This window comes from Ciconia boyciana, chromosome 1, assembly GCF_034638445.1.
Source record: "Ciconia boyciana chromosome 1, ASM3463844v1, whole genome shotgun sequence".
In the NCBI taxonomy this organism is placed as follows: domain Eukaryota; kingdom Metazoa; phylum Chordata; class Aves; order Ciconiiformes; family Ciconiidae; genus Ciconia; species Ciconia boyciana.
The window spans coordinates 73,528,672-73,546,675 of NC_132934.1; the positions used below are offsets into that span (position 1 = coordinate 73,528,672).

General features: G+C 40.2%; 1 protein-coding gene across 4 annotated transcripts in view; it reads left to right on the top strand.

The window, feature by feature from the left end:
* PDE3A (phosphodiesterase 3A) overlaps positions 1-18,004 on the top strand; it is a 267,927-nt gene that overhangs the window by 59,023 nt on the left and 190,900 nt on the right. Inside the window, exon 1 of one of the 4 annotated variants that reach the window (XM_072874547.1) lies at positions 12,579-12,587. The exons of the other annotated variants lie outside the window; for them this stretch is intronic. The gene's annotated coding sequence lies outside the window, so the exon portion shown is untranslated. Of the gene's footprint in view, positions 1-12,578; positions 12,588-18,004 lie in introns of those variants that run through there. 4 annotated transcript variants of the gene reach the window in all.

The window sequence follows — 18,004 nt, forward strand, 5'->3', positions numbered from 1 at the left end:
TCCTGCACAGTGAGCATTCAGCCACCCATATACATAATCTCAGGCCAAGTAATGAAGAATCAAATGTTGCTGATGCAGCTTAAAGTGAGCTGTATCACGGAAAGTGTTGGGCCACTTTAAAGCTGATGCTACTAGCCCTGCCTGTACTACAGTTGCCTGTGAGTCAAGTACAGAATTGAGTCAAGGTTTTTTCTTCCGGTGGTACTTGCATGATCATACCCCGCACACTATAATAGAAAAGAAATCCATGTTTATTGCAAGGCTGGAATTTAAGTGTTGTGTTTTGTTTTGTTTTTCGCTCCAGCTTTATTTTTTCAGCCAAGGCAAAAATAGATTTTAGGATTGAATAATTACCATCAACAGCACTTGACTTAAAATAAGGAAATAGTTTAGAAATATGTTTATGTGTTTGCTACTAACAATTTTATTGGTAATAAAGAGGCTTGTTGACGCCTTTGCTGGAAACTGGATTTATGTCTTGGTTTTCATGGCTGGAGGCTAGGGGAGTACGAGTGCTTTGTAATGGTACCTTTTGGTCAAGATCCACAAAAGTACTCCGTAGCTTTTCAGTCATCTGAATGTTGTTGGGTAGCCCACAAATGACCTACCCACATTTGTAGTTATTCTTCAGTCCTAAAGCATCATAAGTTTTTACCTATGGGATCCCTTCTCTGTAAATGTGATTTCCTCATGCTGATGCAAAAAGGCTTTCTGAATTCTGCAGTTTCTCATTTTGATAGGTGGCAGCTCGGCTTAATGTGCTGTGATACGAGCATATTTTCACAACTCTTGTCTTTTAGTGTAATTTTTATACTCACATGTAGTTTAGGGTGGTAAAGGAACAGTCCTTTCTACTTGGTCCAGTTGTAACCATAATGGCAAGTGAAGTTAGGATTGGAGTTCAGACATTTTTAGGACTCCCTCCCTTTGCAAGGAGAAGGTGGAGCTTCAACATCTCGTGTATACTGAGTGTTTATTAATGATATTTTCTAATATTTGTTTCCCATCAGTTCTGCTGTCTTCAAATTAATAAAGTAATGAATACTCATTAACCTTGTTATGGCAAATAAATATCAAGCCTAATAGTTCCTGCTGTAAAATGCTTTAATATGAACTTCAAACGCAATATTGAAATGTATTAGTCATTCCTTAAAGCTGATTGATATGCTAGGGAGTTTCATAGAAAAAAATACCTAGATGGGATGCATGCACTGCTAGCCTGATTTAAATAAATTTTAAAACTTTTTCCTGCTGTTTATAGTTATGATAATTGGGTGTTAAAGACTTTCTACTGAGTCTGATGCTGACTCTCCTTCTTTATTACTTCCTGCTTCTAATCACCCTTGAACTGGATTCATCTCCACCACAGACATGTTATTTAGCACAAAAAGACCTTGCCACTATTTGTAGGATTTTCCAGGGCTTTGGTACCGATTCGTCAGTGGGCAAACTGTTTGCGGTTGTATTTTTTGCAGTCGGCATTGTTACATGTGACTGAATGTGGAGTTCTGAAAGGACACATGTGCTTTCCATTTCTTCGTGAAGACTAGGTTGTTGCTGTGTCAGTCACAATTCCACTTTTCTCTGGCAGTGCCGTTCATGTGCAGCTTTCACCTTCACTTCTGTGATACTCTAGGGCTGCATAAATAGTAGACTGCTATCAGGATATGCACCTTGTCTTGTGGGAGATCTCTGTATTTTTTTTTTTTTGTAAACTATTTCCAGTGTGTCTGGAGTGCCGCTGAAGTGCAGAGCCATGCTTGTGCAGGCACCATGTGCATTAGCACCTGGCTGGGCTGCCAGAGCTGGGCTGTGGCACCTTTGTCCTCTCTGAAGCTGCTCTATGGAAAATTAGCAGAACTTGGTAAAACTACTCAGTCCAGCTCAGTAAAATGAATGGATTAAATTCATTCAAGACCTTGAGAAATGTTTAAGGGAAAAAATCAGGTATACTGAAGCTCAGGAAAAACAAGTAGTTTCATAAGCTGTCTAGCCAAAGGCATTTGTAGTCCTCCCACTTTGTATTCATCTTTATGTAAAGCTCTCTCCATTTTGTTAATATTAAAAGAGTAAAAACTTTTTTACCCGGTCTTGCCTACCCTATATTTAGGGTAGATATCCTCGTTCTGCAAACCTACACAGTTACATTTTGAGTTTGTAAGTGATTTACCCATTTTTTGAAGATAAGACCTTGTCTTCTAAACAATGTCAAAATGCTGCTCCAAAGCCTTTTCCGATGCATGAGTAAAGCCTTGAACAAATAAAGATTTGTCCATGGGTTGTGAAAATGTTTGATCTACATCCAGACTATAATACTATAATCTGGTCCCCTGGGTCATTTACTGGAGAAGGTGAAGTCTTAGATTTGTAGAAGAAATGTTCCCATGCTTGCAGCTCAGACTTGCTCTAAACAAATGTAAAAAGACATTTTAATTTTATTTTTCTGAGACATTATGAGTTTTAAATATATGACGAAATCTGTGTTAATTTTATGGGGTTTTAAATAAATTCCAGTGGCCTACTGAAGGGAAAAGTGTCTTCCTTCCCCGCCCCCCTGCCCCTTGCTTCCTCCTCTGACAGGTTCCCCACTCTGAACGATGCCTGTGAACACGAACTACAGTAAAACTGTTTGTGTAACTTCCAAAGAAGAGGAAGAGTCCTCCTCTGTCCTTCAACATCTCTGAAATTTGGATTCATTAGACTGTCGAATGTAGGGATGATTGTCATCTATGTTACCTTTTGGCAGTAGAGTCATGGTCAGGTACAGCTTTATGACATGGCAATTAGACAACTGCGTTTAATACTGCTAAACAACATAAGCTGCTTGTAAGATGCCATCCTCTAGTAGAGGTGACAAGAGTTGAAAAGAAAATGCTACAGAAGATGTCATTGCAGCCTCCCAGCTACCTGGCAGGTATTTTCTTATAGTCTTATGTCAGCTTTGCTGTTAGCCTATGAGGAGACCTGGCTTAAGGCATCCCAGTTCTCTGTGTTTGTGCCCCTGTAATCTCACATTTGGAAAATAGCACTGATACCCAGATGTGATTTTTATGGGATGCCATGAGAATCACTTTCAGGTTTATACATTTGGTACTGCCTTGCAGATCTACCTCCTCAAAAAGAAATCTAGGAAAGAAGAGAGTAGTTAAGTCCTGTTCTTAGTGATTGAAAAATGTTAGCATTTCTGTTCAGTTCAGTTGTAGGCTTGGACGCTGAGTGGAGGAGAGTTAGCAGTGAAGTACTGGAAATAACCAAATCAGTCTGCAAAGATATTTTATTTAGGTATTGGATACTTTTTTGTTCAGGTTTATATGTGATAACTGAGCATAATGTACATCTTACATACTACAAGTAATGTTACCTCTGTTGTGTGGATATGTTTTCATCACCAAGGGTATGGTTGTACATGCCATTGCTAATTGTAATGGAGATCTGGGACAGTCTTTGCACCTTGCAGCAAAAGCAATTGTTTTTAGTCCTGGCTGTGATATCCTCTATTTGGAAATTCAAGCAGTTGCATTAGCCAGCATAAATGATGACTTGTGTGCTTGTATCTTGGGCATTTGCATAGTATTTTTACAAATTCAGGCCTTTAAATACTTAGCATCTCTTCAGGTTCAGTCTAACAGAAGCAAGGAGGATTTGAATGCTAAAATGCCCCATTTTCTAAATCTAAATCTGTTTGCGTATGTTATCACAATAACTTTGCTTTTCTTTTTCTCTGTTTTTATGTGAACTGGGGTTAAACTTGTTTTTTCCATTACTTTCAGTGTTTGGTATTTAACTTTCTGATTTTTTGTTTGTTTGTTTGCTTTTTCCTCTTGGATAAACTCATGGGCAAGAACTTACGGTTCCACTCCATTCTTTTTACCTAATGTAAAATGTTAAAATACTGTCACAGAAGTAACCAGCATTATTTTTTTTCCCCCATACTTGCTGTTTGACCACTTAAAACTTAGGATTCTTGGCCCTTCAGCCTCTCTAACAAAATGGCTTGGTGGACTGGTTATGGAATCATTTGTGAATTCTTACCTGCCTATGTGAGACTGTTTTTTAGGGTGGCTGGAAAGGAAAGATAGAAACAGGCAGGAATCATAACTACTGTAGTTTTAAAATTATTAATGTATTACATCTTGCATAAACACTGAGCATGGGAGGGAAGATGTTTCAACTGGAATTGGTTTTTTCCCTCCTAGTGACAGCCCTTTATTGGCCTAAGGGGATTTTAAAAATATTGTTATTCTATTCTATATTCATATTAATGTAGTTCTCTCTTGTCCTTACAAACTAGTGTTAAAAATACCCAACTGTATTCAGAAAGTAGCTCTTGGGAACCATTCTTCAATTGCTTTGCACAGGTTTGGTGACTTTAGAAGACCCAGGCCTACAGATCTAGAGATACAGGCACACCTTGTCTTGGTGTTGCAGTTGTCACCTGCATGAGGGGCCTTAGTTAGCCCCCATGTTTAATTTCTGTTGGCTTCAATGAAAGATACCTGGGAGAACAGATGCAGAGGGCCTTCCAATAGGGCTCCACATCCCTACAGAGAGAAGGAATATTTGTATGTTTTAGTGAGCATAACATCTTCATCTTTCACCTTCTGATCTTTTCCTCCTCCATTATTTGATTTCTCTTTTCCACTGTCTGTTGTTGTCAGTAACAAGGGATATTGTTTTGGTTTAGGGGCAATGTTAAATGCATCTTTTAAGTAATTTTGCAGCTGGACATACGCCATTTTCCCATCTCAACCACACTACTTGTTTTTGTATGTAGCTGAAAGGAAATTGGTCTTGTGAAGGTGTAGATTAAGATAAACAAGAAATACAAGACCTGTATTTTATGAGCCGTGCTAGGATACTACTGCAAGATATTCGTGTTTCTTAAATGCAGCAGCCAAAACATTCATCTCTGACTTGGGTGTCTCTATTAAGCTCAAAATAAGTGAAGCGGTAGATATATTAAGCTCAAAATAAGAGAGGCAGTCAAAAGGGACAATGGTGTAGAAAATGTGATCCAGTGTATTACCTCCCCCCCCAAGTGTTGATTTTAAATTCATTCATAGAGCTGCATAGCTTATTTGCAGTTCCTTATAATTATCAAATGAGCTCTACGTCGGAGCAGACAACGGTAATCAGACAGTCGATTATTTACTAGTTCCTCTGCTTGCATTTGCATCTATTTTCATTTGCAGTATTACAAGAAATTTGAGACGACTTGCAAAGCATGAAAGCAAAATGAGAGGTGAAAATTTCATTTGGCTTTCAGTTTTCATTGCCTCCAATAAAGTTCTTTTAATGCTTGCTCCCAGATGTATGTTTGTGGGTGGGGAGAGAGGGGCAGGCACGCAGAATTTCTTCTGGTGATTTCTACCTAACGAGGAAACTCGGTGTGCAACAAAGCGCTCAGCATGGAAAAAGCTTTGGAGTGCACTGACAGTTTTATTGACTGTCCCTGTTGTAGTGACATGCCGGCCCCCTTTGAATTGATAGTTAACAGAAGTGAGTGAATACACATGGCTTTTGTAATACAATGATAAATGGGTGGACAGTTGGACCATGATGGCTTCAGGAGTTACGTGTTTGCCATCAGTGCCCCAAGGCCATTTATGTTCTGTGTCAGTGGGGTGCATCTGAATACCATATGTCACAAAGACTAATGTCCTCGCTCTTCCTTCTAATGGGCACCGCAGACACCGTGCACTTGGAAATTTCTGTCCCTGCCTCTGAGATAAACAGTAACAGGGCCAGCTAATTGTGTATGTTGTTAAACACCAGAGCTGCTTACTTGAAAGGTGGACCCTGGCAATTAATGAGAGCCATTAAGGGAGTGAACAGCAAAAAAATAAAACAAAATCCATTTTTTTCCTGACATGGGGCTTGGTGCTAGCAAATTAGACGGGCTCTTGTCCAGACCGATTGCTGCTTCGCTGTTAGGAGAGCGAATAGGTTAGGGACAGAGGTTGGAGTGTCATGATTTTTACGACTACTAGATGATACTTCAGACGCTTGTTTGCAGAGGCCAGTGCAAGAAAACACTTGAGACAATGAAATTTTCCTCTTAACTGGGACTGAGAAACTAAATTGTTAAAAATGTATAATCAGCCAGTATAGCATGCAAAATCCACTCTTGGCAAGAGGTCAGGTTGCAGTGCGTATACTTTATAAAGACGAGGGGTCCTTGTGCAGTATGCATATGAGTAAGCAAAATGTTCCAGAGCGAGGCTTTTGAGCAAGCACTGTGTCATTGCACGTGCAGGGTGGAGTTGATTACAGGGATACACTCCAGATTTAGTGAATTTTGGAATGAATTAATCTCTGCATTGACATTAAAGTTAAGTGCTGTTACCTGTGTTTCTACAGGCTTTCTGTTGCTTCCAGTCTGTTTAGTGTAATAGATTTAATGGAGTTTAAGGTAAACAGAGCTGTTCCGTACTTTATTTCAGACACTGGATGTTCTGGGAATGCCTGCGGCCAACGGTTGAATGACCAGCATTGTAAATCACAAGAAAATGGCAGCAATGCAAAGACTAAAACATATTAATTAGAGATGCGTTTCATCTATCTTTTTGTGAGAGTCATGAAAAGGCTATCCATACAGTAACTGCTAAGACCATGGCTCTGTTCTTTTTAATGTTTTTAGAAGTGCCAGAACAACACTGTGGCATAGATGAGATGTTTGTCCATTGATGCTCATCTTTCCATTCAAATGTATTGCTAAATAAAAGGGGGCGTGTGTAGGTTTCTGGAGCAGAGAATGACTGGTATCTGTTCTTCAACCAGAGAAGCTAAAAGCTGGGAGGGCAGGGCATTGTCCATGTAAATGGAAGGAACAGAAACCAGCTGGAAAAAGAGGTGTTCGTTTCCAAACCAGGTCAAAAGCTGATATTACATAGTCTTACGTATTTGCTTGTCTGTGCTAAACCGTTTAGGATTTTTAGGGCATATTTGGCATGCAGGAGCGGGGTTCCCATGTTCAGTACCTGCATTTGCTGAATGCTTGAGCAAATAATCACAAAGAATTAGTAGGAATGGCCAAAAATGCACATATATTAGAGAAGCTAGAATTAAAACCTTAATGAATCTGGAAGATTTGAACACTGTTATAAAGGTACATTTGTTATAGAACTTTGCATTTTTGGAACAATGTTTTCCTTGGGATGTAAACTCACTGTTTAGTGAACTTAATTTTCAGAGCATCCCAGCAATGTAATATGATGTGGTAGAATCTGAGTCCACTTCTTTTGCTGCTTCTTAAAAAGATGACTTTAAAATCTTATCTTTGTTTTGTTCTTAAAGAGAAATATTTCATTATATAGCAGCTGATTCACTACCATGCATTTGTGCTTTGTAGTGTTTCTGTTGCTTTCTTATTTTTCAAAGCATCTTCTAGCTTTAAAGAAGCTTCTTCAGACCTCACGTGATGTAGATCTTCATTCTCCCATTATGGCTGATTAAAACTAAGGGAGAGGTTAAATGACCTGGTCAGGGTTATGCAGTGAATCAGTGCTGCAGTTGGGAACGGGAGAGAGGGGCATTTCCCATAAATTTGTTTTAACCATTAGGCGGCTGCTGCTGCTGAGCTATGGAATGAGACGCTACAATCAAAAGCATGTCCCTGGTATTTTTGTTTTGTTTTTGTTTTTTCCTCTCTGCCTGTAATGATGGGTGCTTTTGCATTCCTAATCTGTGGCTTCTTAGTCCCCAGATAAGTTTTAGGGAGCTAAAGACAAGCTGTTCTGCCAGGCTGGACAGCAGAGGTGGATAGTGAAAGGGGAGAAGGTGGCAGAAGGCTAACCCTCTCTACTACAGTGTGGATCCAAAGTAGGGGCTTTAGAGCATGAGGTGAAAAGCTTTCCTGTTTTAATACTAGGTGATAGTAATGTTTTCCCTTGTATGTGTGATCTTGTATTTGAGCTAGTAATCTTGTGGGGGTAAGTGATATGTGCTGGAAAGCTTTGGTGGTGGTAGCAGTCCAGCAAAGCTGGAGTGAAGAATTTATGGTCAATGGGGAGGATATGGTGCACAACTTAGAGAGCCTGTGGTCACATTTCAGTCCTTTTCCCTGCTGCTGTTCGATTTTGCTCTGGGGTATGTACATGAATGTGTGGCTCACCGAGCACATTTGAAGGGCCCAGGCAGCCCTCAGCCCGTGACCTTCCCTGGGGAGATGTGAGGAGCAGAAAGGGGTGTGATGTGTCAAAGCTGATTGCAGATCTGGAGAGTAAACCCCTCATCCTCCCTGGTTGCTGAGAAACCAAGTTTTTACAGTGTGTAATGAATTAGTGTGTTTACGCAGGAGCCCTGAAGTGGGAGGCTGATACTGAAGGTGGCATAAAGCACACCCCTTGTCTCTTCTAGGGAGCATGTCAGCTTACTCCTAGACCTTCTGGCTTAAACTGGGAAAAAATTGATGTAAAGATCCCTGAATTCTAGTCTTCCAATTAGTCTCAATATTTCATACCTGATGATGCTTCAGGTTGAAAATATTGTCTGAAATCATACATTGCCTGATTTTAATTAATGTGTTTTTGAGGGAGAGTCGGTTTTGTTTCCTTGATTCAGTCTAACCCTGCTTCCTGTGATAAATGGCTTTTCATGTAATGGGTGCACTGATTACTCCATGGCACACATCTGCTAAAGGATGCCTTTGAAAGTCAGGCTAATTTGTTGGGTAAGTGGCAGATTTCTGATTGCAATCTCCTTTCAATACAGAAGATGACTTAAGCAAGACAATAATCCTCTCTATCCCTCCCCCCCCCCCCCCCCCCCCCTTGGGTTTGGGGTTTTTTCCATCTCTGTCTTCATCCCCCTACTCTAATTTTTCCTTCTCTCTAGGTACGCTTTGGTTTTTATCTCTTCATAAACAGTTATCAAACATGATAATGAGCAACTTTGTAGTACAGTTTGCACATAACGTTGACACAATTATGAACTCAAAAGCTTCACTACATGCAGTTATACGATTATGTAGTCTACTCTGGCTTCAAAACACAAACCATCTATACTGGATTCTAAAATCCACATAGAAATGGCAATTTTGGAAATAGCTGTCAAAGAAATGCTTAACTGAATTTTTGAATTATTGCTAGAAAGGTTAATGTGGAAAGGAGTGTCCTATCTCTCTGGGTGTTATGCCTGCATCTCTGTGTTGAATGTGTACATAAGGGCAGAGAGATTCAGTATGACACAGACTTAGTATGACATTCTTGTATTCTCTAATAAATGTCAAATGTTAAGCCCTCCCCTTTTCTTTTTCCTTAATAAACAAGACACAAAATGTTTTAATAGCTCTTAGGCTAAATCTGTGCTACAAACGTTCAGAATTTAGGGGTGGAACTTTATTTTCTCCTTTATTAATGCTTACAAGCCTCTGTATATGTATAGCTGTTACAGCTAAAACTGCTTTTATTTAACATAGCCTGTTTTACTGCACAAACCAGTCCATAAACTGTGTGAACAAAACCACCTTCTGGTGCCTGGGAGCTGCACTAGAAGGCTTGGACACGGAGTGTCAGATTCTACCTGGTCTTAGCCCTTTGCAAGTCTTATTTTCAAAGCAGGTAGGTATGGGGAGTTCCTCTTCAGGGATGCATGAATTGAGAGAGGAAATAATTTATTCACATTTCAGTGTATGTAAATGATATTGCTCAAAATGGAAGCTGGGTCTTCTAGCTCTGTCTAATGCTGTGACCACTATATCACACAGCCTTCATATATAAATTTATCTGTATTTTACATATATACATAAAATATGTAAAATGCTTCCTCTGAAGATTTGCTTAACCAGACAAAACTATTGCTGTTTATGGGTACAGAGAAATAGGATTGACAATAAAGTGAACTGAAGACTGGGCAAAGCTTCCCATCTTTACTTCTGCAAATCTACGGTAGCCATTGGGATGTTTTTTCTGACCTGATGTAGCGTGTGCTCTGCCAGTGACGCTGCGCGGATTTCAGACACAACTGCATCCTGGAGGAGAGGCCTCTGAGGATACCTCTTCATTCTTACTGGTGCAGTAGAGTTAGTGCTGAGCTGGGGCATCTGGCAGAGGGAAATAACAGTATGTACAAAATACGGATACAGTTAGGTTAAATTGATCTCTTTCTTGCTTATTAGAAGAGCTATGGATGGAGAAAAGCTTCAGATTTTTGGTAAACTCTGCTTTTTCTTTTTGACATCTAGCAATCTGTTTTTCAAAGAAGAGCTAATTAGAATATATAGTTGATCAGGTATTTGTATTTTCTCATTCCTGGTCACTTTATGAAGAACAAGTTGAAAACTCTGTAGTGTTCTTTGTACTTTCTTACGGGTTTATTTTGAAGGTTTTTTCCATTGTACTTCTATTTTTTTTTTTCCTTTTTCCCATAATAAAGTTTGAATTTGGAAGTGTGTGCGAATTTGAAGTAGCAGAGCTAATGATCATCTCATCTGGCTTTCTAAAATAGTGCAAGGCACTGAGTCACTTCTTGCCACTAATAAGTTGCGTCATTTTACCAGGATCAGAATGTTCCAGTCTCAAAGCAAATAGTTTTAACAGTGAAAAACCAGTTGGTACCATATATATGCGTGCGCGCGTGTGTGTGTATATATATATACACACACACTTTCTATAATATGTCTTCTTATCCAAAGATGATGTTTGATCCTACTATGTGTGTGTGTGTGTGGGGGGGGCAGTGAATTAATAATCACCATTTCTTTCTGCTTTACCTCAGCCTTCATTTTCAGCAAGGGAGGAGATAAAAAATACGTTCACACCATAGTGGTTTTAAAGGTGATGTTTATAAGCATGAAGGAGGAAAAATGTCAGGAGATTCTACGGGGGGGGGGGGAAGATAAAGGGAATACTAAACTTAGATTAACTTTTTATTGTGGTTTTATTTCCAACATGTTGGATGTATCATCTTTTATATCCTTGAAGTGATTCTTGTGTGATGTGAAGTGATGAAGTGAAGTCTTGAAGTGATTTCTGTCGTATTTGTGAGTTCTGTTACAACGCTCTAAGGTAAATTCTGCAAAAAGCCACGTGTGTTCCTCCTCCTGGTTGTGTGCAGATGTTTGCTTTGCTGAGCATTTGATATGTTGATTTTGCAGACTTTATCAAACGGGAATGAAAAGCATGATTTTTTACACTGATTATTTTATGTCTGTTTATCTTCTCATGCTTTGCCAGCAAACCTGGTCCGTTTTGCCATCAGGATTTCATCAGGCTAAGTCAATGTTAATGTTTTAATGGCCCCACTGGTAGGAAATTCCCCTCAGATGGGAAAAGCAGACTGCAGGGGAAAGCCAGCAGAGTGGTACGTGTGCAGACAGTACAGATGTGCAGCGACCCACGCCCAGAGAGGCTCAGGTGCTGGGAGAGGCCAGGAGGGGCTGGGCAGCTGGGGCTAAGGCAGGGCCAAGCCTTGGCGATTGCCCAGAGATGGCTCTGGTTTATTCCAAATAATCGTACTAAACCCCTGGCAGGGGACTGTAAGTGCCAGCACACTGAATCTCATCTGAGAGGAATCAATTTGTAGGGCTTCAGGAGCCTGGATCTCATTGCACTGAAGCAGTCAGACCCCAGGACTTCCGTGACTTTGTTCTCTGCATCTTTGGCAATGCTGACGTGAGCCTTATTCTGTTTCTACTTTTTGCCCCTGACTGAACAGAAAAGATAAATGGCCCATGTGCAGGAGAAAGACGGCAAACTGTGATGCTGAGATAGCTGCTAAAAACAAATGAAGGAGTTTTTTTAATTTGCTGTTTCAAATCATCTCAACAACTGATGGGTTATGATTACTAATGAATTAGCAGGAAAGTCTCCAATAGCTATTCTCATTATGATAGTGTTGAGAGAGGTTCAATGTTGAAAAATTAATGGAGCAACAGGTTGCAGAGGATGTCGATGGTGGCATTGGAGAACAGGAGCTGAGCAAGAGGGCAGAGGTTGACATTTGTGAGGTTACTGAAAGCCCTGTACCGTTGAAATAGTTTTACTCTTCATGCCGACAAGTTCTGTAGCTGCCATTTGAACTTTCTACTTACGGAGTTTCTAAAAAAAAAGCATAAAAAGTCATCTGACTTGTATAGCAAGATCATAGCAGGGTGGCTAGTGACCTGCTCCTTTAAGAAAATAGTCTAAATGCTGGATTTCAAAGGAGGGTAAGGTGGTAATCAGTACAAACATTTAGTTTGAAGGGGAAGAGAATCTAGATATCTTTTTTCCCTCTGTAATAATTCCATAAGATAAAAATAGTGAGCAATAGGTTTAAAAACCTCTCAATTTAGATAGAGACTTACTATGTGCTACGGTTCCATGGCCACAGAATGGGTGACAGCAGGTCAGGGTAAGGAGGATGCTTTGATTGCAACATCCTTGCTCTCTTACCTTAGCTTGTCTGGTGCTTGCCTGACACTCACACAAGCTGTCTGCACAAAGCTTATGAGGAACGAACTTCTATTTTTTCCAGCCCAGCATGGACTACCCGCACCTATAATCTGTGTATGGAAAAGTAATTTAATGGTACATATCTTCACTGTGATTTCTTGAACAGATGAGCTGCCTGGATCAGCAACAAATTGCCACGCTTTGTGGATCAAGGTAAGAAGTCCAAAGGGAATGTGGCCTCTGAGGTGCAGGGCTCGCACAGCTATTTGGGGTTATTAGAGGTCGTATGTGCCTGATGTCTTCTAGCAGAGCATCATCCTGCCATCCACAGGAGCTAGAAGATATTTGATCTGCCCCAGCATGACAGGTATTTTGCATTGAAGCTCTATGTAAGGGTCTTATAAAAGCCTTCAACCGTGTCAAAGGATTTTGAGGAGAATAAGTCAGTGTCTCATAGGTAAAGCTGTTGAAGCCCCAAACACTGAACAGATAGATTCAGGTTAGATACGCGACGTATGTTTTGCATGGTTGTTTGATCAGGCACATTTTACAGATGCCTCAGCTGGAAAAATTGGACAGCAAATCTCAAAACAAACACAAAAAGTTTTGATAGAAAAGAAATACAGCTCCAGTTTTCCAACCAAATATGTTATGAATTATTGTGATAGTCACCTGAATGAGCCATGTCATCCCCAAGTTATAAAAACACAGAAACAAACCTTTATGTTAGAGTGTATATACCTGTTAATAGTTAGTAGTGTGTATATATTGTTTTTATTTGCCTTTTGGGGGAGTTTTGGTTTTGTTTTTTTCTGGTACATTTCTCAAGCATTTCCTAGCCTATTGTCACTGGAAACTTTTATTTTGAATGAAAGCAGATTATTTCACCATTGTTACCTTGCAGTAGGTGTTGAAACTTCTAGGGGAAGATAGGAAATATCAAGAGATTTGGGGTAGGACTGTGACAGCTGGCCATACTTTGAGTGGTTCCATGCAGAAATACAGAACCCAAACCATGCTTTGCATTATCTAATAAATGGAAATGTGTAGATTTATTCTTAACTATTTAAATGATCTGAAAATAGATACAAATTCTGCATAATTTCTGTGCATTGTGGTATCTTGCTAGTGAATTTTGGTGGTGGTTTCTTTGTATGGCAAAACACATTGATTTTATGATAAAGAGTCATGAAGTATTTATTTTTAGCTGAGTTTCTTATAGTCACACAAATCCTGTTTTCTTGCTGTTTGTATAAATGTGTGTTTTGCCATGTCCTCTAAAAGCTTTTGAGCCCATTGGCTATTTGCAGCCAAATTTCTCAGAGGATATAGAGAGGTGGAAGGAACTTTTTCACATAACTTGTAGGAAATAAGGTGGCTGGGTGAAGGAGAGAGAAAGGGACTCGATTCAGTTCCCTCCCTTTCACAACTGAAGGGAAAAACCTAAGATGACCTCAGCTTGAATTTCACATGAGAGCATCCGTGTGGGGCAGGGATGTATGTGTACCATGGTCATGGAGTAAAGCTTGGGCTTCACTGCTGGCACAGAACAGATACAAGAGGTTGCAGACAGGTTTCCCTAGGGAAGCACACTCTCTTAGCATTAGGGGAAACTACTTGCCCAGGCTGAAATGGTATCACGAGAGGTAGAAAACCAGGTCCTGGTTCTAAAGCAGAACAATGTTCGGAAACAGTGAAGTTGTGCAGAATCCCATGTGGCTGTTGCTGAGTTAGCAGGAAGTGCTCGCAGTGTTATCATTATAGTGGATATACACACTTGACCCAAAAATATTTATTTTCAGAGAGTATCCTTTCAGTGTGTTTGTGGCAAAGTGCAGGAAGTTATTTATTGTACAGCTGGTTTAAATTGAAACTTTTGAGGATAATGGGACAACTCTCCATCTCCTCCCATCCCCCTCCTTAAGTTTTCATTCAAGAGCACATTTTCCATGACTGTTATTGTTTGAACATCAGGATATTGCATAAGCCTCTCATGGGGAAAAGAGAATATGCAGAAGCAGAAAATGACCTATGCCCACCCACAAGGGCTATTGAATGCAGCTTCACATATAGTGTCAATAATGAAGAACATTAGAGGGGAAAAAAAAGTGTGGGCATTTGAATGTTTTAATTAGTAGGGGCAGCAGTATTCAGATCCGAGTTCTCACGCTACTTTCTGCAATGACTATCTGCATGACCGTGGGTATATCTCCTAACCTCTCTGTTGCTCTCTCTCCTGCTTTGAAATAGAGCTTTCCTTTCTCCTCATGGTAAAGTGCAGTGGGCAGGGGAGGAGAGGATAGGGAAGTGCAATTCAGGGTTGTTTTGTTGTTGTTGTTTGCTTTTTTTTTTTATTCCTTTGCCTATAGAATCTTAGATGTAGAAGTCATTAAAGAAAAATGTAAATAAACAGGCTAAGCTGTTAGACAGCTTGTGCAAATTACAGAGTTTACTTTGGAGAAGTAGCTTTGGTGGCAATATCATATGACAGGCTTCATCCTAGACAAGAAAAGATTAACGCTTGGTAAATTTACGTAACTGCTACTGAGGGCGAGCATTCCTGGGTCATCCTGCGATCCTGTCAAAATAATCTGGAGTTTTGAGCGTTGCACAAATTGAGGAAATGCAGTCCTGTGCTCTGTGATCTCCAGTTCAGTGTTGCGGTTGAAGTCAGTGGCCCATTTGAATGTCAAGACAAATACCTTAGGGTTTTTCAGAATCAGGGATTAAATTTGCGAAGTATTTTACAGACTGCTTGTGCATAATTTACCCTTCTCTACCTGAAAAGCCACCATCTCTGGGTTGAATGAAACAATTCTCAAAGAACCTGTAGCAATGCTGGAGGTGTGCAGGACAGGACGAGCAGGCTGTGGTCTCTGATCTCAGTCTGGCCAGATCATTGGAGAAGGTGAAAAAACAAACATGCGCTTTTCATGTAGACATGCACATGCATTGAATCCCTAAGAGAGAAAATGGTACCTCTGCTACTTGCTCATAAATGAAGAAGTAGCCTCTCGCATGTCTTACATGTTTTCAGATCAGTAGCACATGAAGGTGGAGCTGCTGCTGTGTCCTGTTGGAAGCAGAAAGGTAGTGGTGGGGGGAGCTGAAGTTTAGTTTGGTCTCTTCTGGCAAGAAACCAAATCCCATGGGCAATGAGAGGTCTTCTAGTTTTCTCTCTTATCCCCTGTCTTTGTCACTCTTCTTCTGGAGAGCAGTGAGAAGTCTGTTGGCCCATGGAGCAAAAGAGAAGCACATTGCATCCTTTATAACCCTCAAAATAGAAAAGAGAGGGAGGAGTGACAAATAAACACGGAGATGATTACACTCCAAAGGCTCATTTCTTTTCAAGTGCAAATGAAGGGGATCCGTTACCCAATAAGCCTTGGCACCTGCACAGCACTGAAAGGGCGTGTTTACACCATTGTGCGAATTGACACAGGTAGTGAAGTATCAACAGGCACTTCATTTATTTTGTGTCTAGGTTCAGGAGGGAAAACAGACCTTTTCAAAGTCGATGTCTGTTTGCAACATTATCTTATCATGTCCTATTGAAGAATGTCAATTGACAAATTGAGGGAAGATTGTCTCTTCCTCTTTTTGAAAGGTATCTCTCCTTAAGAGAAGGATAGTCTGACTACATGGGGCAGAAAGAGGAGCAGCCCTGACAGAATCTGGGACTATAAATCATTTACTTGAGATAAAATTTTGATAAGCATTATGGAGAAATCACCTCACTGGTTTATTATTCCAGTTAATGTGTGCTGGCACTCTGTGTTTATTGCCCCTGCAGTTAAAGTTTATGGAAGTTCCTCAAAGGGATGCCCTTGAATCTGGGACTTAATGACTGCTCCCTCTACTGATACTACAGCTTCTAACCGGAGCAGCTTAGATTAATTTCACTTTTATTGCATGAATAGTCATATACAGCCTGCATGTATCAGACCTTAAACCTACTGCTACAAAACTACAGTGTTAAAGGCCACAAAAATGTAAGCCGATGTCACATCTTAAAGCTCAGGAGAGGAATTTGAAAATCATGTGATAATAAATGTTCCAAGGTTACTTATTTCATTTAAGTAAATACACCTATTAAAAAAAAAAAAATCTTCAGGGTCTGTGTGTTTCAAGATCTCTTCAGACATGTCCTTCACAGGGCTAGGGGCTAGTTGTTTTTGGTTTGGTTTGGTTTTTTTCTCCTCCAAGTGAAAGGGAAGATCTTGATGTAGTTCTGAGGTTGCTGCTGATGAGTGCTTTTGAGAGAGAACCTCAGCTATTGTAAGACTTGTTGTAGACTTGCAAGCACTGAAAGTTGAACAAAATGAGAAAATTTCAGCTTGATCTCAGGTTGCATTTTGGGACCAAGGAGTTGCAGACCTGGGTTTCACTGGAGTGGTGGTGCTTTGAAGAATGGAACAGATCTTCATGAGACTTGTCTGCATCCATACAAAATGGAAGGTACCTTGTTTCAAATGGCAGCAGATCAGGAAATGGAGGGTTTTAAAACAAATTTTAAAACAAAAATTTTTAAAACAAATTTTAAAACAAAATCCTGCTTCATTCAAACTGAACAAGGTTCATAAATGTGACAGAAGCCTAAAAAATCTGAAGTAAATTAAAGGTCTTCCATTATGAAACAACCATAGAAGAAGTGTGAACACTGTCATCTCTGTCTTTAGGCACTGGTTGAATTTCTGAAGGTGAAGAGCCTATGGCAGTCTCTGTGAAGGTCATACAAAAGTGCACGTATGCTGTGCTTCTGCAGATCATGGCGTGTTCAGCTGGCAGAGTTCCCTTCCCAATCTGCTCTGATGAGGTTTGCCTGGAATACTGTGGTTCTGGTCTTGCTTGCATTTATTCTGGATTTTGTTAATATTGCCAGTACAGAAGAATTATAACAGATTATTTCGCTTGTCCTTGTATTTCTGCTGAGGTCTTAAAGTCTTGTGTTAAGGCAGGGCTCAAAAATTTGCTAATTTTACTTCCCGTATTTCCTTTTCCTTTTTTTTTTTTTTGACTGCTTTGATGGTAAGCTTTTATGGGGGACACCAAGTCTTTATCTCTGCCAAGCACATGGTGTACACCTTGTACACTAGTGGCAATCATTAACTTGCAAACATTGTAAAAAAGGTTATCTTCACCACAGATAGGTGAGCAGTCAGAAGGTTGGAAACACTGCAAAAGAATGTTTTAAGTAGGTCATTGATAATCCTTTTTATGGGCATGATTGAGTACAACACTGAATACTTTGGCCTTGAACCAGAAGAGCTCTTAACTGTGAGTGTCGAGCCCAAAAGTAAAACGTAAAGACCTGCAGTGATTTCAGTGAGGTTTGGTTTGTTTCCTCGCTGACATTTGAGCATGTGCTTGCGTGGCTTTGTGCAATGTGGCCACTCTTGAGTAGAGCCCGTGGAGGTGTAGGATGCGAATTGCAAGCCCCTCCTCAGCTCTTCGCTCTGTTTGCCTTTCTGACATTTGGCTGTCCTCTGTTTTGCATATCCCAAATGGAGTTCTTGCTTTCTGCCTGTGTCCTAACTTGAATGAATCAGTCCTGGAAGTGGTGAAACAGTTTGGTGTTTGCAGAGCGGGGATTCATTCCTGATCATGCTTCAGTGGAGTTCCACAAAGGG